Consider the following 25,513-nt stretch of genomic DNA (forward strand, 5'->3'; position numbering starts at 1 on the left):
CCAGAATAAAGTGGTCATCAATGTTAGGAAACAGAAGGAGAATTCGATAACTCTGCTCACGTCTCTAAGAAGGTGGGTGACACAAAGAAAAAGCTACTTACAGGTGACCTCGATGCCACTCACTAGAAGCCATCAGCTGGCCAAATACTGTGAAATGGATAAAGCCACCCTTTTCCCATCAGAACTGAACCCGGGAACTCCACAGTGGACAGTGCTCAAGGGCGGTTCCTCAGGTAACCAGAGTAGGAGTTTTCACTTTCAAGGCCAGAAACTTCCAGTTTCACATCAGTGAAGTTTGATACAGGCTCAAACCCATCTCAGGGCCCAGGAGGTGCAACTGAAATAAGAACCTCTGGCTTTGTACTACTGGACTCAACAACACACCAGAGAAATAGAAATCGAGAGAGATGGATTTTCCAGTCTGTCCATTTCTGTTCTCATCCCAAATCTGTTGAAAATTCCACCTGCAGAGAGTATCTGGGGGATACATACTCCATATTTCAGAAATAACAGCCAACGTGACAGGAACAGGGTTCAGGCTGACATTGTTCCTTGAGTTCTTCTTGTCACTATTTCTGTTCTCTATGGAAAAAACAGGCCAGTTTTTCCCCCTTTACTAGCTTTCCATACTCTCTTCCTTTACTAGCAAGATTATGAACCCAAATATTTGAAAAATATGTCAGTTTTGGATTGACAGTAACAAGCAATCAACTTTCATATCTGATTTTAAAACTTGGTAATGTCTTTTCCGAAACGGGACAAGATGTCAGCCAGAGTTCCTTGAACACAACCAATTCTTATGACTTACTGGGAAGCGTGCATATGGTTAAAACCTGCAACAATGAACATTGTACAACCATCGGCAGGAACAAGCCATCCGGTTCACCTAGCAGTATCGGGCCTCAGCAGTGGTGGGGGATGGAGGGTACTGTATTGATCGCTACTCCCTGCTGAACAGAACAGGGGTCCTCACATCAGTTGATGAGGGGAAGCAGAGTGCAATACCCCCAGAACCCCGTTTTTTGCAACACCAACCCCCCTAGCCAGGGAGTTCAGCCTTTCAGAGATAAAATGGTTGTTTCTCCCCACAGTAGGCTTGGCAATTCCTGATACTGTCAGAGACGTGGCAGGGAGCCTCATAGTGGCATTCATTCCCTTCATCTTTAGGAAGTTTATTATTTTTTTTGAAAGATAAAAACTCTGCAAGCAGCATTTTTAAATTCACCTATTTCCACTTCTTTCCCACAAGGAAAAAAATCCAAGCTGTGTGTCTATTCCAAGCAAGCAAAGGATGACCGTTCTGTTTCTACAGCAAACCATTATGCTGAATGTGCTCTCTGGACCCAGGTTTTGTGAGCTGATCTCTTAACAGCTACCACCCACCAGGACAAAGAGGCCAAATGTGAGTCCGTTAAATACTGTAATACTGCAAGTGCTTAGAAAACAGGAGATAAGGTTTGGAAGGCAAGTGACATGTAGTCCCGGTCATGGTTTTAAAAACACTTTGGGGAACTTTAATTTCTGGTTTGAAAGGACAAACAAGCACTCACCTGTCTTGCCATCTTTCCGAGACAATGCAAGGAACAAAATCCCTTAATTGTGTGCACAGGGGGAGAAGGTGACCATGGAGCGGGAAGCTTACAGAAGTGGGGGGGAGGGGAGCAGAGAAGATCAACAGTCTCTAGTTTATTAGGAAAAGAAAGAAATTTCCAGAATTTACAAACACCCACGTTGTTCATTCCAAAGAGAGCTCTTGATTTGAAGGGTTCACCCAAGTCTCCTCCGCTTTACAGTATATACAATGGAAGACTTTGATTTCCTTTTCTTGCAATTTTGCTTCCATTCAATTGCCAATTTTAAGCTGACACTTGAAAATACCCATTAGAATATATCCTTCTTCCATTTCATTAACATGGCCTATTGCCTTACAGGAAAAATACAAAATTAAGATTAATTCTTGTAAGGATCTCAGCTCAACATCAGGACTATATTACAAGAGATAGTATCAGCAAATATAACTATACAATTGAGAACCATCTATGGCACTATGATTCTTATTATATTATTTTTTTCTGAATTACAATCTTAAAACAAGGATCGTACCCTAGTCTACTCTTTTCTGTTTGTTTGCTTAACCTTGTTTTAAGCATTCGCTCCACACTTTACAACAGACCATTGTATACCTCAGTTCCACATCCCAAACCAAAGATGTGCTGTAAGAAAAAAGTTACATTTTAATTTAAAAAATTACACATATAAATCAAAAACCTATGTTAAATATTTAATACTCTCTCCACCCATCATGAGCAGTTTTTTTTTTGTATGAAATAATTTACAACGCTGTTTCGTCGAACACAGTTTACAGTTTCAGCAGCAGATGAAATGGATCTTGTAAATGCAAGGAGAGTAAACCCATTCTCTCGTGGTGTGGTGCTGGACACGAAGTTCGTGTGGCCGGCTAAGTCCCTTTAAGGTTGACGATGAAGTAAAAAGCAGACTCATTGTTCTGGTATCACAGTGCTTTGTTTTTGTTTTTGTTTTTTGTTTTTTTTCTTGGCACAATATAGAACGTGCAGTTCAGTCAAGGAACTCCTGAGGATTGTGGAAAGTAAACAAACTGAAATGGATGCAGCGTACCGTCGACTGAGGAGAAAGATGTGAGGTCCTGGTTGTGAATCACGAAATAGAGTCTGGGTACCCATGAGTGAAAGGAGGGTTTGCTGAGGTCATTTAGGTCTTCATTCTGTAAAAGGAAAACGAAAGACTTCATCACCACAGGCATCTCAAAAACGCATGTTCACTTTTCAGGGTTTCTGTGAAAGAAGGGCTCAGTGTGATGAGCTAAGCGGGCGTCAGAGGCACACACAGTGCCGTGTCCTTCACAGAAATGGGTGACCTGCATGGAACTTTTCATGTTTTGCTTTCAAAAGGGAAGAGTTGAAAGCTATCACACACTCCGAGTAGTCAATATTAAATCAGCAAACAAATCGATGTGAGTGGGAGAGGTCAGGGGATTAGCAACACAAGAACACAAAATGCTTTGATGCGTTCATGAAGGCAACGCAACTGTACATTATCATGCTCGGGAGAGACCCACCGGGAGAGATCGCTGAGCAGGGCACAGGCTGGTGATGCTCCATCTCCTCTTGGCTCAACGCCAAGTGCGGGTTTTAGAATCTGAAGTTGCGTTATGTTACATTACCAAATCTGAAATCAGTTTTCTTAATGCGACACTGTTTGACACGTGGATTTTTGGATGCCAAAGGAAGCCTACGCTCACAGGCCTAGTTAATCATTTAAACAGAAAGAGCTGAAAGAATTCTGATTTCGATCTATGGAAATCAATCACGCCAGCAGAAAAACAACATTGCTTCCACACACTTCAAGAAGACAAACCTCGGGACGGGGAGGGGGGGCATCTTTCATTCCCCCACAGGAAGGAGACAACAGTTTCATCTCATCAAGCCTCCTTTGCTCTAGAGTATTGTTCTCGACAGCCCTATTTTCCATGCACTCTGAAGTTACTGACAGTTACCAGTATTTATAGCACATCCTGAACAGTACGTGTCTCGGTATTACTCATCAATAAATATGTATTCAAGGAGTGAGTGGCTGTTGCAAGAAGCACTTTGGAGAAGAGCGTGTGAATTCTGCTCCCTTGAAATTCTTGCGGGAAGGGAAGCTCAGAGCAGAAACAGAATGCAAAGTCGAACACTTTTCATGAATGCCTGAATCCCATGACAAACACAGGAAAAAAAAGGCTCCAAAGGATCCTTACAGGAGAGGGAAGGAATCCTTCTGGCTAGGGGTACCAGAGCAGCACCGCAGTGACATACTTGGTGGCTCTGGGAGGAAAGGGATGCTCTTAGCACTGTGGGAATAATGATGGTGCCTGTGTTGTGTGGCTTTGGGTTCGCCTCGGCGGAGCACACCACCAGGGCTGGCACCCAGCGAGGTCTCACGAGGCAGGTGCTGAATATCTGGGACAAGGCACACTCCCCACTGGGGGCATGTGAGAATCTGAGATAAGCCATACGGGACGAGAGGACAGTCAGAGACGATGGAGAAACGAGGCTTGGGTGGAGGAAAGGGGATCTAAAAAGGGTCAAAGTGAAGCGTACAAGCGGAGAGGGGAAAAAATGTCTTTACTAGGTCACGGGGCAGGGACGCAGTTAGTGATACCGTCAGGATGCAGCTGACACCTGTGGCTGATACTGACAGAGACGGCTGTAGCAAGTTTACACCCCCTAAATGTTACCCAGGGGACACTTCCGGTTTCCTTCTCGTCCCTAAAGATCCTGCTGGGGACAGCCAGGCAATTGAGTATTTCTATAATTGCTCTGGGTAATCGGAACTTTCTTTTCTTACCAAAAGATCTCAGTTTCTGTGATTGGTTTACCATACTAGCTCCACCCCCTAAAAGACAGTCTGTAGACATGCTATTTTTTTTGTTCAACTTAGAAATAAGAACTTGCTATGGAGACGCCAATGTGAAAACCACCAGACGCAAAATCCCTCCGGCCTTCTCTCAAACTCTCTCAAACTGCCAGAGAAGCGGGGTTCCCTCAGTGTGGTTTGTCCAGAGGAAAACAGAATGCAAAGTAGACAAGTTTGCACTAAAGTCCTGCATCCCAGGAGGCACAAGCAAGGGGCTGGAACACACAGGCCAAGGGGCTGGAACGACAGCACAGTGGGGGTAGAGTGGGGTAGGGCATTTGCCTTGCATGTGGCTGACCTGGGTTCGATTCCCAGCATCCCATATGGTCCTCTGAGCACCTCAGGAGTAATTCCTGAGTCCAGAGCCAGAAGTGACCCCTGTGCATCAGTGGGTGTGACCCAAAAAGAAAAATAAATAAATAAATAAATAAAAATAAACACACGAGGGGGGGAGGTAGAAGGGAGGGAAAGAGAGAGAGAGAGAGAGAGAGAGAGAGTGAGAGAAAGAGAGAGAGAGAAGCCTTGTAGGGTAAGGGGCATCAAAGAAGCAGCGTGTCCTTTTGAAACTCCCTGGGAAGTATTTCCACCTTGCTGCCTTTCTCCTCCCCGTCTCTCCTCAGCCCAGGGCTAGCACGGGTCGCCTCTCCAGATCCGGCTTCCCAGCGCCGGGCCGCACACGAGGGAGGACGGGACACTCTTTATCAAAGGGCTCGGAACAAACAAAGTCACTGCCAAATAGGAGAACAGGGGAAGGCAAAGGGCACGGGCCACGCTCGTCATCTTACACCTGGCTCTCGTCCAGGACCGCTCAAAGAACCGCTCGGCACAGGAACAAACTGGATCCAACCTGCCTGGCGCAGAGGGGCGGACACCCAGGGCCCTCGGAGGCCAGATGGGAGGATGGCTTCACCCGATGCTGCAATCTGTGACTCGGGGCCACCATCCCGGGAACTTTCCGCCAGGAGCCCCGTGCAAAGGGCCGGAAACGCCAGGCTCTAGGCGCCCTGTCATCTTCTCTGCAGGGTCCTGGGGTGCCCCTGCCTGCACGGGGCCCTGAGCTTGCATCTGGACGCACGCGGCACGCGGGGCCAGATGCGCTAGCAAACGGTGCCATCCCCCACGCCCTGCAGGGAAGTGGGACGCCATGGGGACAGGGGGACAGAGGGTCAGGAAGAGGCCACAGACACGCAGACAAGCCTCAAGGCCATGTCTCGAGCTGACATCTGTTTACTTTTATTCCCCCCATCTTTATTGAGGTGCTCTGACTGACAAGTGTCAAAGCAGTCCACGCACACGTCAATCCAACTCACACCCATCATCAGAGTGTCCATGTCCTTCCACCTATGTCCCAAAGACCCCCTCCCACCCACCCACCTCCACTCGTTTTGTCTAAGGGGGGCACCTGAGGCGTGCACACACACTGGCAGCCACGGGGCAAAGATGTGGGTATTTAACACACATGTCTCCGTGGGAATTCTCTTTCTCTGGAGCCACCTTGGGGTCTACCTGCTCATTCAATCATGCTGCTATTCTGAGAAGCAATTTTTTTGTAATACCTCAAGTTTCCACTTCTTTTTCTTCTTCTTTTTTTTTTTTTTTTTTTTTTTGCAACTGCCTTCTCAACTTTGGGGATATTTTTTCTTTCTTTCTTTTTGGGTCACACTCAGCAATGCGATGTTCAGGGAATACTCCTGCCTCTGCACTCAGGAATTACTCCTGACGGTGCTATATGGGATGCTGGGGATTGAACTTGGGTTGGCCATGTATAAGGCAAGCGCCCTACCTGCTGTACTATCGCTCGGGCTCGGAGCGTATTCTTTTGAATGGTCACTAGAGCAGCCAGTCTTGGGCCTTTGAGGGTACACTGGATCTTTGGAGACGGTCAAAAAGCCTTGCAAGCCAAATACGGTGAGTAAAGGCACTGATTAAGCTGGTAATAGTTCAGTGCCCAGGGAGGCATTATCTACAGCAAAACACAGGCATTCTCTACACAACTAAGGTTCCCAAATCAGCGCTGCTGATTGTCCTCGGAAAGTCACTATAGGCTGACTTGAACTCGGAACTGAGGCTCAACTGGCCGTGATCTCTGCTTCTACATGTTTCCCATCAAAAAAGGAGTGAGCTTAACCAATACCACTCATTTGAAGAAAGCTGAACATGTCCACCACAGATTTTTAAAATTTAGAAGTACATAGGTGTGCTTTATTTTTTTTAAAAGAAAGGCAAAGCCATGTATACCCAACTCCTGTAATCATTAGTTATCTACTAAGTGACAAAGAAAAACAATGTGATGATGAAGTCTATAAGAAGCACTGAAACAGAGGCATGGGTGTGCAGATACAAGCCCCACAGACTCACAGCGAGCCGAAGAGGCGAATATCACTCTCCTGCCTTACAAATACAAAAGACCCCTTTGTAACGGGCACGCACTGGGAACAAAAAGGCAAAGCACCTCCTTGGAGAAGAGCTGTGCAAATATCAAACTGGAATGTGCCTGTGATCCATTCTCTCCAGTTACATCATTGGGGAATAACTTCTGAACCCAGGAAGAGGATGCACCTGTCGCGAGACTTAGTAGCAGGAAATTGCATTTTGACAAAATTTCATCACCATGTCAGCCTCTCTTCTATTCTTCCATGTGTGCCTTCTCGGAAGATAAAACCCACCTAATCCTTGTTGCCAGTAATGAAAAATGTAATTTTTAAAGTGTTATCAAGGAAGTCAACACTGGAGCAATGCTACCCACGACCTCTGGACCTCTGGATTATTGCATTATTGCATCGAGAAGAAATTTACATCTTCTGAGGTAAGCCAGTTAAAGGATGTCTCCTCAGGCTGAAAGACAAAGAAGGCTCCTGTTTCCTTTCATGCTGTGAGGCCCACCAAAGGGTCTTCACCCAGAAGCTGAAAACAGCAGTAGGCTGATATCAGCATAACTGAGGGCCTGTAGCTTTTCAGCAAAGCATTGCAGTCCAACCCACTGACTAAGTTTTGATCTTGCATTTGAATACCTTGCAACTGCCTGTCAATTTGCTGAGTCAACTGAGACACCTTTATAAATATCTTGTTAGAACATGCCTAGCAGTTTCTACTTTTACTAATGGGAGCAAAATATAAGTCACTTGGTTATTGTCGCTGAAACATAGCCAGAAAGTCGCTCTTACTCATCCAACTATACTTGAAAAAAATAAAAAATAAAAAGACATAGTTCTTGAATGGAGATCATTGTTTGAAATATTGTGGATTCATCTAAGAAAATGCAGATAAATGCCACATGAAGAAATGTATCAAAATCACCTTTGAAAAAAAATTCACTTAAGCAGCTGTGGCTTCAAAGAATTCTTGACTTTAGAAAATGTATGAAGTACAGGAAGATGACAAGAAAGCATAAATATTACTGGTGATTTCTGTCACCCAGGAAAAAAAAATCCACTATTTTAGAACCATCACTCAGCTATGGTTCTAATTTCACCAATGACATAAAGAATTTGGATTTCTTAAAATTATGCACTGAATCAGAAAAACGCCTAAGTAGGACAAGAAAGTCCTGCTTCAATCATAGAGCTTTCCCATTCTGAAAAAAAAAAAATCTATCATCAAAAAATATTTAAAACGTTAATCAGTTAGTCATCTTTGGGGAGGGTCTCAAGCAGTTCGGGGGGGGGGGGGGTGTCCAGACGTGACTTCTGGTGACACTCAGACAACTGGCCAAACTTTCCAATGTTTGGGCCTGGCGGCTCAGTGCTATTCCAGCCCAGTGGTGCCAGGGCCTCCAGGCTACACCAGGAGGTCTGAGGGTGGCAAGCATGTAGGGAAATCGGGTCCCCATGCATGCAAGGTGTGTGTCCCTAATCCCTCTGCTAGCTCCCGTCATTTTTTTAAAAATGCCTTCTCGGTATTCAATCCCTTTCCCATCCCCAATTCACTGATTAAGGGGTGATATCTGACCATCTGAAACACCCTAAAAAGCCTCTGACTCTCTGACTTTGGTTTCTAACAGTGGAAGTCCTTTTGAGAATGGCATGGGTGCAGCACTCAGAAGGCTCAGACTCAGAAGAGACAGATCTCGGGTGGCAGGAGCCAGGCAGCAGGGTGCATGGCTCTGGACACTGAGGTCAGCACCTCTCTGGTCTTCCCGGCTCTCTCTCTCTCTCCCTCCCTCCCTCCCTCCCTCCCTCCCTCCCTCCCTCCCTCCCTTCCTTCCTTCCTTCCTTCCTCCCTCCCTCCCTTCCTTCCTCCCTCCCTCCCTTCCTTCCTTCCTTCCTTCCTCCCTCCCTCCCCCCCTCCCTCCTTCCCTCTCTTTCTTTTTTTTTGCTTTTTGGGTCACACCTAGCGATGCACTGGGGTTACTCCTGGCTCTGCACTCAGGAATCACACCTGGCCGTGCTCAGGGGACCATCATGCTGGGAATCGAATCCAGATTGGCTGTATGCAAGGCAAACCCTCTGTGCTATCGCTCCAGCCCTCTGTTAGTTTCTCATTTCATCCAGCAATATTCCGGTACATGCCACCACTCTGAGCAAATACACTTCACTGATACTGACCCCATGAGTTCATGGTACTCTTTGTTCAGACCAGATGGAGATTTCTAGAATGCTTAGATAAGAATAAAGCCCCTTATAAAAACACTGCAAAGTATTTTGTTTGCAAGTATCCCTGAAATCTGGTAAAAGGTCAAGTAAATGCTTTTTTAAGACAATTAGTATTACATATACTTCTAGTTCTGATGGTGTGTCAATGTTGTATTAATACTTTCACATCATGCCTCCCAGATGCACAAATGAGACTACCGAACCATTGGATGGACAAAGAAACCCTTAGGAAAGGAATTATTAGATCTCTCAATTTAGGACTTACATTCTGTGGTCTTGGTAAGAGGGTGCCATTGGGCTGGAAATAGCTCAGACGGTCAGCTCTTAGCTATGGTCATCACCCAAAGAGGGAGGAAAGAAAAGTGAGAGTTTCCGACAGGGAGAGTCTCTTTACTCTTTGCCACATAGGTACAACTAAGATGGCTCTGTGTGTGTGTGTGTGTGTGTGTGTGTGTGTGTGTGTGTGTGTGTGTGTATGTAGGAAAAGACACAGCAACATAATAAAAAAGGCAACCTCCATTTTAAAGTTTTCAGACCTTAAACACCATCACCCCCTGCACCCCTTCACACACCCCCGCCACACACACATACACACAAGTTAAGCATTAACTAAAGAACTCAACTTAGAGGTAAGCAAGAGCAAGATGTTCCCTACTTTGTGATGAAAGGAGAAAGTCCCTCCACTTAGGTAGGATATCAAAGCTCTTGGTCAGCAGCCCTCACCCCAGGGGAAATCAAACTCTCTCCAAAGTCTCCAATCTCCCTACGACCAGAAAGGAAACCCCTATCTTTTTAAAATAGGTCGGAACGGGGCTGGAGAGACTGGGCTCCTTGGTCTTAAATGGCAAAGGGGAACCATCCAGCCAAACCAGCGTTTTCACGGAGCTGCTGAAATAGCACTTTAGCCTGGTGCAAGTCACGGGGGAAAATAACAAGGTCTCCCGCCAGCCCTTCCCGGGCACCGCGCTGCCAAGGGAGATGGCCGGGCAGCGAGGCCAACAGGGGAAGCCAAGTGCCCCCTTGTGCTGGTGGGAGACCTGGGGGTACTGGGGACTGGGGGAGACCACCAAGAAAGAGAAGAACACTGAGACGGAGTCTCAGGCAGGGTCCCCTCCTAGCCCACGGCAGAAAGCAGAGGTCTGGAAGCTTCTCAAGATGGTCTGGGAGTAGAGGCCAAGGAAAAACAGCCGTCTGGTCCTCCGCGATTCGAGCATCTTACCCCTCAGCCTGTCTCCGGGAAACTGGAGTCAAAGTTGGAGAAAAAAACACCTACTGATTCCAAAGGACAGTCACTCCACTCGTTTCTCACTTGCTTCAGCAAAGCGTTGCAGGTTGAGAAAGCAAAGGGGGTAGGACATCAAAGCTCAAGAGGTCAGCAACCCTCACCCCAGGGGAAATCAAACTCTCTCCAAAGTCTCCAATCTCCCCACGACCAGAAAAATATGTCCCCGGCCCCTACTAGAAAGTTCAAGAGAGAAGCTTAAAACAAAAGTGAATACTCGAGGGATGGAAAGGTAGCCCAAGAGTTAAGACACTTACTTATTATTTATTGGCTGACCCCAGTTCCATCCCCTCACCCGGCATCTGGTCTGCCGAGCACAGAGCCAGGAGTAAGTTCCAAGCACCCTTGAGAGTGGGACCCCACCCCTGGCAGAATCAATACTGCAGTCAACGTGCACACCCCAAAGAGCCAACTGCCCCAAGGCCTGAAAGCGTGAGGCCATCATCCCCTGCCTGAGAGGAAAGGCAGAGAGGCGAGCTGGGGAGAACAGCCTCCCCTCACAGTGCTCTTACAGAGTGGGAAGATACGTCTGCTCTGAGGGTTGTCGTGCAATCTGAGTCATTGTTTTCATCTACGTTTCAGAACACAGGATAGAGCTTGTGTTGGTCCCATGTAGAAACAAACTGTGAGTCTTCCCTTAAAATCACAACTTCTTCTACAACGGGGGAGCAAAAGTGTTGATAATAGCATGTCTGTAATTAGGCAGACGGGAATCAAGTATATTTAGTCCAGTGGGATTAAACCCTTCTTTTTTCTGAGAAGCATTGTGTGTGTGTGTGTGTGTGTGTGTGTGTGTGTGTGCGCGCGCGCGCAAGTGTATGTGTGTCTTCCATCCTCTCCCTGGAGTTGCATCATGGACTGTTTCAAGAAAGCAAGGGCCTGATTTTACATTTGAGTAATTGTCCAAAGACCCAATTGTTTCTTATCAAACATCAGCTTTTCCCTGAGACCCCAGGAACCCAAAAATGAACAGGCTTTCTGCGTGCACAGCAGGCGGGGGGGGGGGGTATCATAACACCGCTGACATCACTTTTGGCACTCAGTGAAAAGGGAAAACCTGTGTTTAATCTATTTCCTGCTCACCACAAGCTTAGCCGGAGTCCCCGATAATATGGGCTGTGGTTGACTTTATGGAAGAACTTGGTAATGCAAGAAAAATGTATTAAACTGAACCAGCATCTTTCAAAGGAACCACAAGGCACAGCGGTGATGGTGGCCTGATCTCCAGGCAGTGGGTGTCTGGGATCCTAACGGTGACCCAGCAGAAGACAAGGCCACTCCCAACTGTCCCTAACAAGGTCAAGCTCAGTGGCACACTTGCGCACTTCATGTCTAAGGATTTATTATGAAAAATCACGAAGGCTGGATCCTTTGCCTTCGTCCTTGCTTTGAGAAGGTTAGAGGGATAGAGGTAGGGCGTCTGCCTTCCACACAGTCGATCCAGGCTCAGTTCCTCCGTCCTTCTCGGAGAGCCCGGCAAGCTACCGGGAGTATCCTGCCCGCAAGCAGCGCCCGTGGCGTATTCTATATGCCAAAAACAGTAACAACAAGTCTAAGTCTCACAATGGGGACGTTACGTTGCCCGCTCGAGCAAATCGATGAGCAACAGGATGACAGTGATGACAGTGATGACAGAGGGTTATACTGGGAAGAATTTAATTTCTGGACTCTGAAGCTGTTCTTTCTTCCTTCTTGTCTCTTTTTAAAAGAATCTAAATAATGGTCATAATAATAATAAACTTCTTGGAGATTGTGTTTGTTTGCTCTGAAGCCACATGAAGTAGTGAGCAGGGCTCACATCTGGCTTTGCAATTAGGGATCACTCCTGCTGGGGCTCAAGGGATCACACGGGGTGCCGGGGATCAAAGCTACGCAGCAGCCGCATGCAAGGCAAACACCCTGTCCGCTGTACTTTTTGTTGTTCATTTGCTTTGGCTTTTGAGATCCAAATCTCTGAAACCAATCACTACTGGTCTTCACTATAAAAGCACCTGGCAGCGTATTTCAAATGTATTCAATGCACAATTCATTTTGTTGAAGAAGGCAAATGATACAGATTTCTGGATTATAAAAAGCGTTTTCACTTTTATTTATTTATTTATGTGTGTGTGTGTGTTTGGGGGCTATACCTGGCAGTGCTCAGGGACTATTTCCAGCTCTACGCTCAGGAATCACTCCTGGCAGAGCTTAGAAACCATAAGGGGTACTGGGATTTGAACTGGGCTCTACATTATGCACAACAAGGAGTGCCTCACTCCTGTATGATCTGTCTAGCTCTTAAGATTTACTGAAGTTTTATCTCATTTGTTGGGGGGAGGGGTTTCTGTGGCCATATCTGGCAGTACTCAGGAGTCATTTCTGACAGTGCTCAGGGAACCCTATGGTTTGTCAGGGATTGAACCAGGGCCAGGTCCATGCAAGGCAACTTAACCCTTTAACTCCTCTACTATCTTTCCATACCCTGAGAACAAATTTTAAGCCAAACTCAGGGTCAGGAGGATGGGAAATGGACTTGTTGATCCTAGACCACTGGAGGCCAGAAGCAGGACCTCAGTTTACCTGAGTGTTAAAGATGGCCTCTCCCATGCTTTTAATAGTCTTGCAACAAATGTCCTAATTCTCTTGAGATGCCACCACTTTAGCCATCGGTGAGTAACCTGAATGCAATTTTGAACTGGGCAAAGGAATTTAGGAAGTTTAACTCACGAAAAGTTATTTGGAGAATGAAGATGGAACTTAAACAAGACTCATCAGTTTGAACTCAAAACCCACTTCCAAGCAAACACGGGCGGTGGCTGACGATGGGAAAGCTCAACTCAGGGGGTCTCCTCTGCAGCAGCATCTCTTCTTTGCTGATGGTTCCTCTGGGATTCTGGGTTAAGCACCTAACTCTCTGGACCTCAATGTTTTCATGCGCAGCATATACTATTTTACAAATAAAACGAGTCACAAAAACATCTCTAGCATGGTCCTTGGCACAGAGTAATTCACCAAACACTTGAAGGGAAGATTGGGATACACTTATCAATATTCAGCGGCTACCTTAGACTCCTAGCTCTGTGCTCAGGGGGTCAGTCAAGGTGGTGCTTTGGGGACTACATGGGATGCTAAGGATTGAACCGGGGTTAGCCAATAGGCAAGGCAAACTCCTTACCTGTAGAGCTGTCCAGTCCCAAACATTCTTAGTGATAATAAGCCTTATTTGGAAGCCCTTGGGTTTTCTCCTGACACTTGAAAACACAGCAGCCAAAAGCACCACAGGGGAACAGGCAAGCGAGACTCAGTCCACAGTGAGATACCCAGGCCCAAGGCTGCAGCCAGGATGACGTGCACCTTGGGAGAGGGATGGCGACTCAGAGCCATCTCTGAATTTGGGGCAACGCCAGAAGGAAAATGCAAATAGTATCGTCGTCGAACTGGATGCATGACCTGAGATCTGATTCTGGACCCGAGACCTGCCCAGTGACACAGGGACGCACGAGTTAAACATGAGGACAGATAGTATCAGACTATCTCCGAGCGGATCTGAAATGAAGGCTAGGGAGAGCCGCACACTGAAGGCTGCTTCTATTGCTTTCCCAGAAGAAACGAGAAGCTTGAGGTCCCCCCGGCCCCCGCCCCTTGCCCCCTCTTCGAAGCTGGCTAAGGAAAGGCTTCGAGGGCCCCATGAAAGAATCTGCAAGGAATTCCCATGCAGAGGCTGAAACGGGGGATTCCCGCACACTCTCTCTCCTAAGGCGGGTTTATAATTGTTGGGGGAGGGGCGGGCTGGGTTTTGGTCTCCGAACTGCTTCCCCCACCTCCTGTGAAGAACTCAACCTGAGGGTGGCAGAGCCCGAGTAACTGGACGGAACGCTGCAACTGCTGTCAGATATACCGTCTAATCGTTGGCAGCTGGCAGAGAAGGGGAGGGGGGAGGGGAGTGGCGAACAGAGGAGATAATATACAATAATTGATAATGTACACAGGGCTGGCACCGCGGCGGCCTTTGAAGCCGACCCCGGTGCCAATTCCTGACTGCTAACTCCTCTCTCGTCTCCCTCACGCCAGCCCGGTTCCCCCAGTTGACAAAGAGGAGTTGACCTTCCACCCACTGACCCCCAAGCTCGGGGCCTTCGCTTTCATCTCCCCGGCCTCACTTCCCCTGGCTTGGCTTCTGGGAATCTTTCTCTCTCTCTCTCTGGGTCTCTCTCTCTCTCTCTCTTCTCTCTCTCTGTCTCCTCTCTCTCTGTCTCTCTCTCTCTCTCTCTCTCATATCTGACATCTCAGCCTGGTTCTTTTGAGTGTGGAGTGAAAAAGGGCATTTGCTTATCAAATGCTTCCTTTTCAGCAGGTCCGACTTTAGGGGGGGAGAAACTCTAAACAATAATAGTGAGGTTTTTGTTGAAATATTGAATGTAATCAAAGTAAAGTGAAAGTAAAGTGAAATTTACCAGTTACACAGGCAGGGTGGGGGGCTGGGGAGGCGGGGGGGGAGGGGGGAGGTATACTGGGGTTCTTGGTGGTGGAATATGTGCACTGGTGAAGGGATGGGTGTTCGAGCATTGTATAACTGAGACTTAAACCTGAAACCTTTGTAACTTTCCACATGGTGATTCAATAAAAAAATAAATAAAAAAAAGAAGAAGAAAAAAAGTAAAAAAGAAAAAGGGCATTTGCTAAACCGTCCCCTCCTGCCTGCTGGCCTAAACTGCATCGCATTGAGGGGGGAGGGGGGGCGGAGGGACGGAGCAGGTGGTCAGGAAGGACGGGAAGATCTCTGTGTCAAATTCATGATGAATTCTCAACTGAGTGCTGACCAGCCTTTCAAAACCGGCTCCTTAGGAAGCGTCTCCTTGTGGGGGCTCTGAAAGGGGTCTCCAGGCCCCCCGCACATGCCGCGAGCATCTGGTAGATGAGGAACACCACCCCCCAGCTGCAAACAGGCAAGGCCGCCCGGGCGGGGGCAGCCTCTGGTACAAAGGTCACCAGTGCCGGGACCCAGGAACCCGGCCCCAGAGCAGCTCCATGGCTGGAGAAGCCTCGGGGTTGCCCCGAGCACTGGGCATCACTGTCTCTGGGTCCAGAGGAGTCTTGGGGAGGTGTTCCGATGTCTGTCCTCCACACCAGGGTGTTCAGAGCCCACTGGGTGCCCAGTGCTCAGAGCCCCTGTGGGTGATCGGATTTTAGCTCCTCCGACACACACACTGGGTGCGACTGAGCCTCCAGGGGAGCCGGGCCTGCCAGGCAAGGACCTGAGATCACTCTCACTGTCACCGCCCGCCTTCTCATCTGCCTCCTCCTGTGGTCCTGCGCTGTCCCCATCAGGCCCCGAGAGCGGAGAGAATGCCCGGTCATGAGGTCAGGGGTGAAGCAGAGAGGGCAGAGGAAGGGCACGGCGAACACACGGAACCTTCCTCATGTGACCTGGGAGTACTTAGCTGTGCGCGGTGTCCTTCCAATATCTGGTTGATTAAAAAAAAACCCAAAATATAGTGGCTCTGAGGCTTATAATCATAGTTGCTCACTTTCGGTAATAAACACGCTCACGTGGCTAAGAAGCTGCTCGGAGGTCAGAATATCATTTTCTAGAGTCTTTTTCACCTAATGAAAAAATATCCACCTTGCAAAATATATATATATTTCAAATAATTCAATATACAAAAATGCCACAAATATTTTTTAGATCTAGTTTTCCTAAAGTTACAGAAAAAAAAGAAACATGAAACAAATTAAAACAAAAAGAGATATATAAAGCAGATAGGGTAGTAACATTCTATTTGTTTTCTTTTGGGGAGTGGAGGAGATTTGGGATTACACCTACTGGTGTCTGGGGGCTTCTCCTGGTTCTGTGCGCAGGGGTCGTTCCTAGCAGTGTTCAGTGAACCAGGAGGCACAAGGGTTTGAACCTGGGTCTCCCTCATGAAAAGCACTGCTCTCTCTTTTCCCTTCCTATTCTCCATCTCCTTCTTCTTCTCTTCAGGTTTTGGGCCATACCCAGCGGTGCTCAGGGCTTACTGTGCTCAGGGATCACTACTGATGGTGTTTGGGGGACCCTATGTAATACTAAGGAGCAAACAAGAAGTTAGCCACATACAAGGTTGCAAGGCAAGTGCCTTAATACTATTTCTCCAGCCCATTTCTTATTCAGACAGTTAAATGTATTTAATGTGCAATGAGCTATGGTAAACATAAAAATCTATATGCTTCAGAGATCTCCTTTTTGCTGTATATATAATATGTTTGAGATTACAAATTGAAAACTGATAGGGCAGGAAGCAGGACGCCTACACTACCAACCAGCAATGAGACTGAAAATTTTGGACCTGAGACACTGAACAGAAAAAAACCAAGTTGATATGCAGGTGGTTAAATACAAAGGTTTTTTTTGTTTGTTTGTTTTTCAGAGCAAACCCTCAGGTCATGGTATAAAGGAGAGAAAGGACAGGTTCTCCTGAAACTAGCCACAGACACCGCTCTGGTCCTAAAGCGTAGAAAGAAACAATAGCTTCTATTCTTTCTCCACTACAGTCTCAGATGCTGACAAAATGCCTTCAAAAGAAAATCAAAGCACACAATTTTGCCATTACCGGCAAACAGAGACAGGCTATAATTAACGCTACATTAACAGTCCCTCCGATGAGCTTTGTTTAAATCTACTCAAAAACTGCCTCAAGTTTTCTCCGCCACAGAGTCCCCCATGGACAAGGGCCCACCTTCAGTCTGTTTTTCTTTTTTCACTAGGAGTCACTGTCACTGTCATCCCATTGCTCACCGATTTGCTCGAGCGGGCACCAGTAACGTCTCCATTGTGAGACTTGCTGTTACTGTTTTGGCATATGGAATACGCCTCGGGTAGCTTGTCAGGCTCTGCCGTGCGGTTCACTAGGAGTGCAAGTAGGTAAAGGCCCCTATGCAGTCCCGCCCTCAAACCCTCTCCTTCCCGCCCTCTGGGTTCTCCTCACTGACGGCAGCAGCCACACCCAAGAGGGCCCCAGAACATCCAGAACACGACCCCTCGCTTGTCACAACAGGTGGCAAGATTTCTTCTGGGACTCTACCTAGAACACTGTCTGGAGAAGCTCGGCAGGGCTTTCCCCGAGTCCCTCCCGCACAGGTGCGGGGGCGGCGAGAGCAGCGGCTCCACGCTGACCTCCCGCCCGTGGATCAAGAATCCGCTGGCCTCTGTGCGCAAGGTTGAGGCGGTTGGCCACAGCCTGGTTTCCTAGCGCTTCTTCTGGGCATAGACCCAAGAAACAGAAGGAGACACTGACAACAGTTCAACGGAGCAAGGAGTTCGAGGGTCGTATCCCCTGAGCCCACTTGGAGCAACTCCTGAGCACAGAGTCAGGAGTAAGCCCTAAGTATCACCGAGTATGGTCGAAAAAACAAATAGAGAAGAGAGGGGGGGATGGAGGATGGCACAGGTCACCAAAACATGCAACTGGATGCCAATTATTCCAACTTCTGTGTTAGATACCTCCTTCCTTCCTTCCTTCCTTCCTTCCTTCCTTCCTTCCTTCCTTCCTTCCTTCCTTCCTTCCTTCCTTCCTTCCTCCCTCCCTCCCTCCCTTCCTTCCTTCCTTCCTTCCTTCCTTCCTTCCAGCCTTCCTTCCTTCCTTCCTCCTTCCCTCCCTCCTTCTTTCTTTCCTTCCTTCCCTCTTTCCTTCCCCCTTCCTTCCCTCCTTCCCTTCCTTCCCTCCTTCCCTCCTTCCTTCCTTCCTTCCTTCCTTCCTTCCTTCCTTCCTTCCTTCCTTCCTTCCTTCCTTCCTTCCTTCCTTCCTTCCTTCCTTCTTCTCTGTCCTCATTCCCCCCTCCCCTACCCGTTTTCGTCCTTGTTTGTTCTAGAGCCATACCTGCTAATCCCAGTGCTCTGAGTGGTTCTTGGGATCATACCCGGGATCGTGTACATGCAAAGCCAGTATTCCCAACCTCTGAGTCATCCCTGCCTAGAAGTCACTGAAATCCTAATATCCTGACTATTAGTAAAGCAAGGCTGATCCGAGGAGAAGAATAAAATCGGGGCAGTATGCAGCACAAGTAAAGGCAATATTCCTAGTAATAAGTCCTTCAACTACAAAGTGCTGATTTCTCTAGGTGAATGGGGTAAGTCAATGACAGGAAAAGTAAAGACAACCCCCTTCCCAAGCCTCTAAAGGTGACAAATTTAGTGCAAATGAGCACAGACACCAACCCAGTCCAAGACCAGTAGACATCCTGGGTACTAAATGAACAGAAATTCTGCAGGTCGCACGACCTCCTAGTTGCTGCAATAACACTGGCCTGAGGACCACAAGTTGAGGGACAGTTTGAGGCTAAAAGAAAAGCAAAACATGCTGTTTCCTTTACTTCAAAGAATAATAAAAGGACTTCATTGCAGAATTTCAAGCGAGGACGCATGGCAATCACCTGCCTCCACCTCTGTCTGTAAACGGGCGGAAGCTACAGAAACTGCCACTGAGAAAAACAGGAAGGGAGGAATCACTTCTGGATGGGAAAGGGTCTCGGAGAGGGAAGTGCAAGAGGAGGAGCAGGATTTGTCTGCCTCGCGGGCTCTGGAACGAGACAGAGGGCAGGGCAGGGCAGAGCAGGCACCTCTGAGGAAGGTAGGTGCACACAGCCATGGGCCTTCAAGACTGGGCCTTCCTTTCTGCTGAATGCACTGCCGTGGAGACTGCTGGATGGAGAGGGAGAGTGGGAGCAGTTATCTTACATATTTCGGTCTCTGCAAAGCCAATGCAGGGGACTCTGATATCTGCAGATCTTGGAAAAGAGAAGCAAAGGGTCATGTGCATTAGTGCCTGGATGAGGGCACCCAAACAAGAAGGTGTTGGCCTCGATGATGTGAATTCTGACACCTTGCAAATCATTAGACATAAACCATAAAGCCAAAAAGGTTGCACAGAAACAAACTAGAGCGGGGTGGCAGGAGGGAAACTGAGGACATTGGTGGTAGGAACTGTACATTGGTGGAAGGATGAGTGTTGGAACAATGTATGACTGAAACCCTTCATGAACAACTTTGAAACTATGTATCTCACTGTGATTCAATTAAAATTAAAAACAATTATAGGCAGAGATGGGATCTTACTTCCCAATTTCAATTTTTTCCCAAGAGTTAGCTCCCAACTTCTAATGTCTTATATGTTGTTATTTGAGAAGGCCAGTAGGTAGGTAGTAAAAGACACAACGTCAACTCAAAGCTCCTTCTACATAAGACATGAGCAGAACAGACACAGTTAAGTGACTGTCACTGTCAGGCACTGTCATCCCATTGTTCATCGATTTGCTTGAGCAGGCACCAGTAACGTCTCCATTGTGAGACTTGTTGTTACTGTTTTTGGCATATCAAATATGCCACAGGTAGCTTGTCAGGCTCTACCATGCTGATGGGATACTCTCAGTAGTTTGCCAGGCTCTTCGAGAGGGACGGAGGAATCAAACCCGGGTCAGCCGCGTGCAAGGCAAACACCCTACCTCTGTGCTATTGGTTTAGTGACAATAACAATCTATTTACTACCTTCCACTTTGAAAGACTGGGATATTGATATCAAAGCGTATTCCATTCCCCCTGTGCATTCATTCATTCCCCACACATCCTTTCCTACGAATGGGGATGGTTTCGGGTGCAGGTTCTCGAAAACCTATGTGCAGAGGAAATAGCACCTTTTACAAGACCATCAGAGGAAGCAACAAAGTCATATGAGGCAATAGTGTCAAAATTGGAAAAGACCAAAACTCAGCACAAAACAATGGTCTGTGTGTGCTAACACCTTCTGTTCGGGTGCACAGAAAGTAGCAAACAGTCACAGTTACGACCAGGTGCACACATCTCTGAAAGCATGACCTTCCATCTGATTTAACAGGATCTAATGGGAGAGACTAACAATTCACTTCACCAAGGGCTCCAGATATAACAGGAATGGAAATCAGCAGGAAGACCCTTAAAGTCAGACCTCTGTGGCCAGCAGCAAGTGCTTGACCAGCCTATAGTGTTGATGTTGGCCCTCTCCAGCACATCCCCACTTCACTTCCTGGCACTGAGGCAACTGGTCAACCTCACAGGCTGCAGTTTCCAGGTAAGATAATACTACAGCCTAAACAGTGGTTGGTGTAAGGATTAAGTGAGATGGAGGCTGCGACACAATGCAAGCACAGCCACCAACAAGGAAGCCGTGGCAGAGCAAACCCTTTATTCTTCCCCCCCCTCCCCCCCATAGCAAGAAGATACCATAAACCAACTGAAGGGGACTGGCAGAGAGAGGAATGAGGAAGGTGCATGACACCTGAAGCTGCTTACTCTTGAGAGCATTGCTCAGGTTTATGTACAAAAAAGCACCACAACATTGGCAGTGCCATTGAGATGCTAGAGGCGGCACTCATCTGATGATACCAAAGGTAAGAAAAAAAGGGAACTACACAGGTAATGTGGCTATGAAGGTGCTTTCTATGTTGTTTTGATGACAATGTTAACAGTGGATTATCAATAACCAACTGTCCATAACAAGTCTAAAGCACTCTACACATTGGTCACCTGAATTTTTATACTTCATTAGCTGAAAGGTTAGCTCCTGTCTAGGTATGGTAGAAACACACCCTACCCCAAATCTATGTGACATTTTATTTTCTGAGACTGTGGATAAACGTCTGTTGAAGGAGCACCCAGTACGAAATTGTTCTTGAAGTTTCTTGCCTTTACCTCACTACATAATTGACCATTGTGTTTTTATGCTCAGTGGCACCTAATAACTTCCTACTGCCTGAGGAAGTATCTATAGGAAAGTCAGATAGCCTCACACACTCTCAGCTCCACAGGACTGGAGAAAGGGTAATTTCAGCCACAGAGAAAAAGAACTCTCAGGTTTTTGTGAACAAAGAGCCCCGACATTAGGCAATGACTGAAGTAGGGGCCTATACTCCTTCTGAATGTGTATCTCCCGGGCCGGGAAGAGATAATACAGCAGGTAGGGTGTTTGCCTTGCATGTAGCTGACCTGGGTTCAATCCCATGTGGTTCCCCAGGAGTGAACCCTCGTACGAAATAAGCCTTAGCACAGCCGGGTGTGACTCAAAACACAAGACCAAAAACAAAAGAGAAAATACTGTCTCCTTTCTTTTTGAGTGGGGGCAGGGTGTTCACTAAGTGGTGACCAGGAGGCTCTGGGTCCTACAGGCGATTCTCAGACAACCTGTGGTTCCATACAACAGCCTGACCATGACATGCTGTGGTTCGAGGGTCTACCATGACAACCCCAGAGGGTACCCCAAAGTCAACCAAGAGGTGTTCTAGAACCAAGACTGCTCAGGGGACCATGTGGCACAGGGGACAGAGTGTGGGCTGGACACATACCAGGCTCTGCACTAACTCTAGACTTAGTTCTCTCCATGCAATAGGCAGAGAGGAAAAAATCCCTTGATTTTCAATGCTAACAAATTCAGTATCCCGACTAAGAAAATGAAGTAGTTTGGGCACTGACTAAATCTGATTTATTGCTGTTTCCAAATTGCACTTGGAACCTCCTCCCTCCAAATATTTCAGTAAACCACTTCTGGGTTTACTGGGGTGAGGCTGTGGTGTGTACGTGCCTACACACACACACTCACACACACACACACACTTAGAGTCTTCAGTTTCTACCAGCAATAAAGCAATGTTCATTATACGTAAGACACCTGATTAGGGGTTTCAATATGCATTAAATTCATTTAATCCATACAGCCATATTACTGAGACTTAATCATATTACGACTTCTGTTTCAAAGACAAGAGCATTCAGCTGACCGTGGTTCAATTCCCAGCACCACATACTGGCCCCCCAACCCCCAGCCCACCCAACACCACTGGCAGTGATCCCTGAGCACAAAGCCAGGAGTAGCCCCTGAGCATCTCTAGGTGTGGCCCAATCGCCCTGGGCTTCCCAAACACTAAAAACTAGAAAACTTGAAGTTCTGAAATGCTAAGCAAACTCCTCCCCATCCCCAAGCTAAAAGATGGGGGCAACTGGGACGCAAAATCTGAGTTCTGAACCACCAATTTATAGACAACGCTATAAAAAGCCTGGGTGGAAGGGCTGTCAAGCCCTTCATCTAAATAGAGTGCCCTGGAATATACAAAGTTATTTTTATAAAAGGAAACGGGGGAAGCTTGGTGTTTACAAAGAATAATGAGAAATTACATGGTGAAATGCCATTCTGATAAATCTAACCGAAATCAGCTAAGACAACATTCCACATAATAGGCACCTGAATCTCAGAAATAACCCGCACTGCTATGAAACAGTTTGCAAACGAGATTACCATCACCAAAGCGCTAGCCCTTTCCCTTTGCCCTCCTGCAAAATTGCAAAATAGGAAATTTCTCATTTCTGGAAGCATCCAGACAGTGGCAGATACCACCACTTGCGTGCGACTAATAAATTCTCATTCTTTCATTCTCTCTCTGTGCGTGTGTGTGTGTGTGTGTGTGTGTGTGACACACAGACAGTGCAGAGGTAACGTATGAAGCCTCACATATATGAAGCCCCCACAATGCAAACCCAATTCGCTTCCAGAGGGCAGTTCCTCCACCAACTGATTCTAGGGCCACAATCAAGAGAACGGGTTGTGGGCGGGATTTTTATTCCGAGGTCCTTCCATCCTTGACTTAGAAAACTAAAATGCAAACCAGAAAAGAAGCCTCAGCCACCACCAGCCATCCACGGTAACAGGTAAAGCAACATCCTCCACCGGGAGAAGCCGCCGCAGAGGAGCAGAAGATTAAAAAGCAAATCATAAACAGCTGCGGCTCCCTCCCAATTGTTTACATTCTTAGACATCCACTTTTTAAAAATATTCCCTCTGTAGATCAAAACACGCTGCACTTGGAAACAGGGGAAAACAATGACGTGAGCTTTAAGATATGCCAGAGTTTACGCATAAACAGAGCTGAGTTTCTGCGCATTATTCTAGTTGGCGGGGAGCGGGCTGAATGGCTTGAGAGCGGAGAGTATAATTAAGAGTGTTAATTATCTGTCTACAGCACACTCGGAAGCCGGGATGCACCCTGTAAGTGTTCTGTCTCGCTGGAGCGTGGGTTCCCTCCTGGGTGACCTACTGCTGATTTGGCAAATCGGAATCATTCAGGAAGGACTCTCCGTTCAAGGGAGCCCTCTATGAAACTGAGCGCAGTTCTGAACCTCTGGTCCTCTCAACTTTTTCTTCTTTCCTTTTTTTCTACTAAGAGCCACCCCCACGCCACTGTCCTATCAGCGAGTGCCACTCAGAAATTCTCAGCACTTCCTCCTGGCTCTGCATTCAGAGATCACTCCCGGTGGGCTTGTGGGATGCCGGGGATTGAAGCCGGGTGGGCTGCAGGCAAGGCAAGCGCCTGACCTGCTGAACTATCGCTCTGGCCCTGCCACTCAGAAACTCTTGTCAGTGTCACCACTGATACTCAGGTTCAGGAATACTGTCCGACTGAAAGCTAATCATGAACAGCTTTGTAAGGGTCTCTCTCACAGTGATTCCATCAAAAAAGGAAAGAAAAAAGAAAGAAAAAATCTGCGGGCTCTACACCCACGTACCCACACTTTAAGAAGTCTTTTGTCTTTCAACATTAAAAAACTAACAGAGCAACAATAACAACAAAACGCACAAGGTCACAAGGTCAAAGTTCCCTCTCCCAACATGATATGTGGGAGAGGCGCAGGGAGGAGTCACATTTCTCTAGAATTTTGAAGCAGAAAAAGAAATTTTGAGAAAAAAAGAGATCAGCCGTGGCCAAGGAGTTGTTAGAAACCCGATGGCCAGCTGCAGACCTCATGCAAAGACTCCCAGCGTCCCCGATGAACGGAAATCATTTATTCTCAAGCATCTTCTGAGTTTCCCCCACGCCAGCCCGCTCCCATCCGTCAGCAGCAGGAGATGATTATCAACGGCAAGAGAGTGAGCTCGGACAGATCAAAGCCTTCGCGGCTCTGAACTACCATTAAGAACAGGAACTATCCTGTCCCATCTCCCCTAGACGCGCGTGTCTGAGACGAGCCACAAGCCATGTGAGTCAGCAGCTTTCTCCCAGCCGTGGCCGAGTCCCGGCCTCTGCGCCCCAGGGGTGGAGGAACAACAGCCCTGAAAGTAGGGTGCAGCCCGTGTAGGGTACCGGAACTGTGCCCTTCCACAGAGACGCTGGTACTGTGCGACGCTGGTACTCTCCCTGTTGATCCAGAGTCAGGGGTCCAAGCCACCGCCGGGATGGAATCTTAGGGGAGAAAAGAACTGTCCCCTTTGAAAGCCACACGACAGAATCTAGAGAAGATACTTAGAGCTGATGGAGAAGTTCCACATTGGCCTCTGCCAAAGTGAGTGATTTCCCCACCCCCACTCCCACCTCAGGCCCCGACAGTTGGGGGTGCTATCCGTTTGTTCACTTCAAGAAGGTATATTTTCATGGGCTGGAGTGATACTACAACGGGTAAGGCCTTTGCCTTGCACACCGCTGATCCGGGTTCGATCCCCAGCATCCCATATGATCTCCTGAGCACTGCCAGGAGTGATGCCTGAGTGCAGAGTCAGGAGTAACCCCTGAGCATCGCTGGGTGTGACCCAAAAAGAGAGAAAAAAAAGGTAGATTTCCAGGGAGGTGCTATGATTCTCTTTTGCCTCCCCCTAAAGGGGAGAGTAGACTGAAAAAGTGGGGGTACTTCTGGTCTACAGGCTTCTATGTTGGCGCTCAGGGATGAAGGTCCGTGTAAGAAGCACAATATAATCGACTTTATTTACAACGTGCCGCAATTAATAGATCATGACATGACTCCATCAGACAGCATTTGAAGGGACCTAGAACAAACAGAATAAGACATTCCCAGTGCCAGGGGGGTGGTGCCACCAAGTTTGTGGACTCCTAAAGAACCAGTCGGAGGCGGGCAGGAAGCCAGCACTTAGCTGGAAGAGGCATTCCACAGAACATGAGCCCCACGAGAAAGAAGGCTCTGTGGCCAGTGACATTTAAAAACTATCTCCCTCTTGACATTAGAGCCTGTGCATTCTGTTTAACTGTGCGTTGCCTGAACTTATGATCAGCAGATTCTATTTCATACCATATTTTATTCGTATCATCGTATAAAACTCATGTTAGGAAAGGCCACATTAAAATTTCTTAAAAACAAAACAAAACAAAACAAAAACCTCAACTTACAATTCCCTCTTAATTTTGCTATTCAAAAAGCATTCTGATAAAATGTGCGTAC

General features: G+C 47.3%; 1 protein-coding gene across 1 annotated transcript in view; it reads right to left on the reverse strand.

The window, feature by feature from the left end:
• Positions 1–1,551: 1,551 nt before the first annotated feature.
• The window catches only part of IRS1 (insulin receptor substrate 1), a 71,450-nt gene continuing 47,488 nt past the window's right edge, over positions 1,552–25,513 (reverse strand). Inside the window, exon 2 of the mRNA XM_055120103.1 lies at positions 1,552–2,743. The gene's annotated coding sequence lies outside the window, so the exon portion shown is untranslated. The remainder of the gene's footprint in view (positions 2,744–25,513) is intronic.

The sequence above is a fragment of the Sorex araneus genome, chromosome X (assembly GCF_027595985.1).
Source record: "Sorex araneus isolate mSorAra2 chromosome X, mSorAra2.pri, whole genome shotgun sequence".
Lineage (NCBI taxonomy): Eukaryota > Metazoa > Chordata > Mammalia > Eulipotyphla > Soricidae > Sorex > Sorex araneus.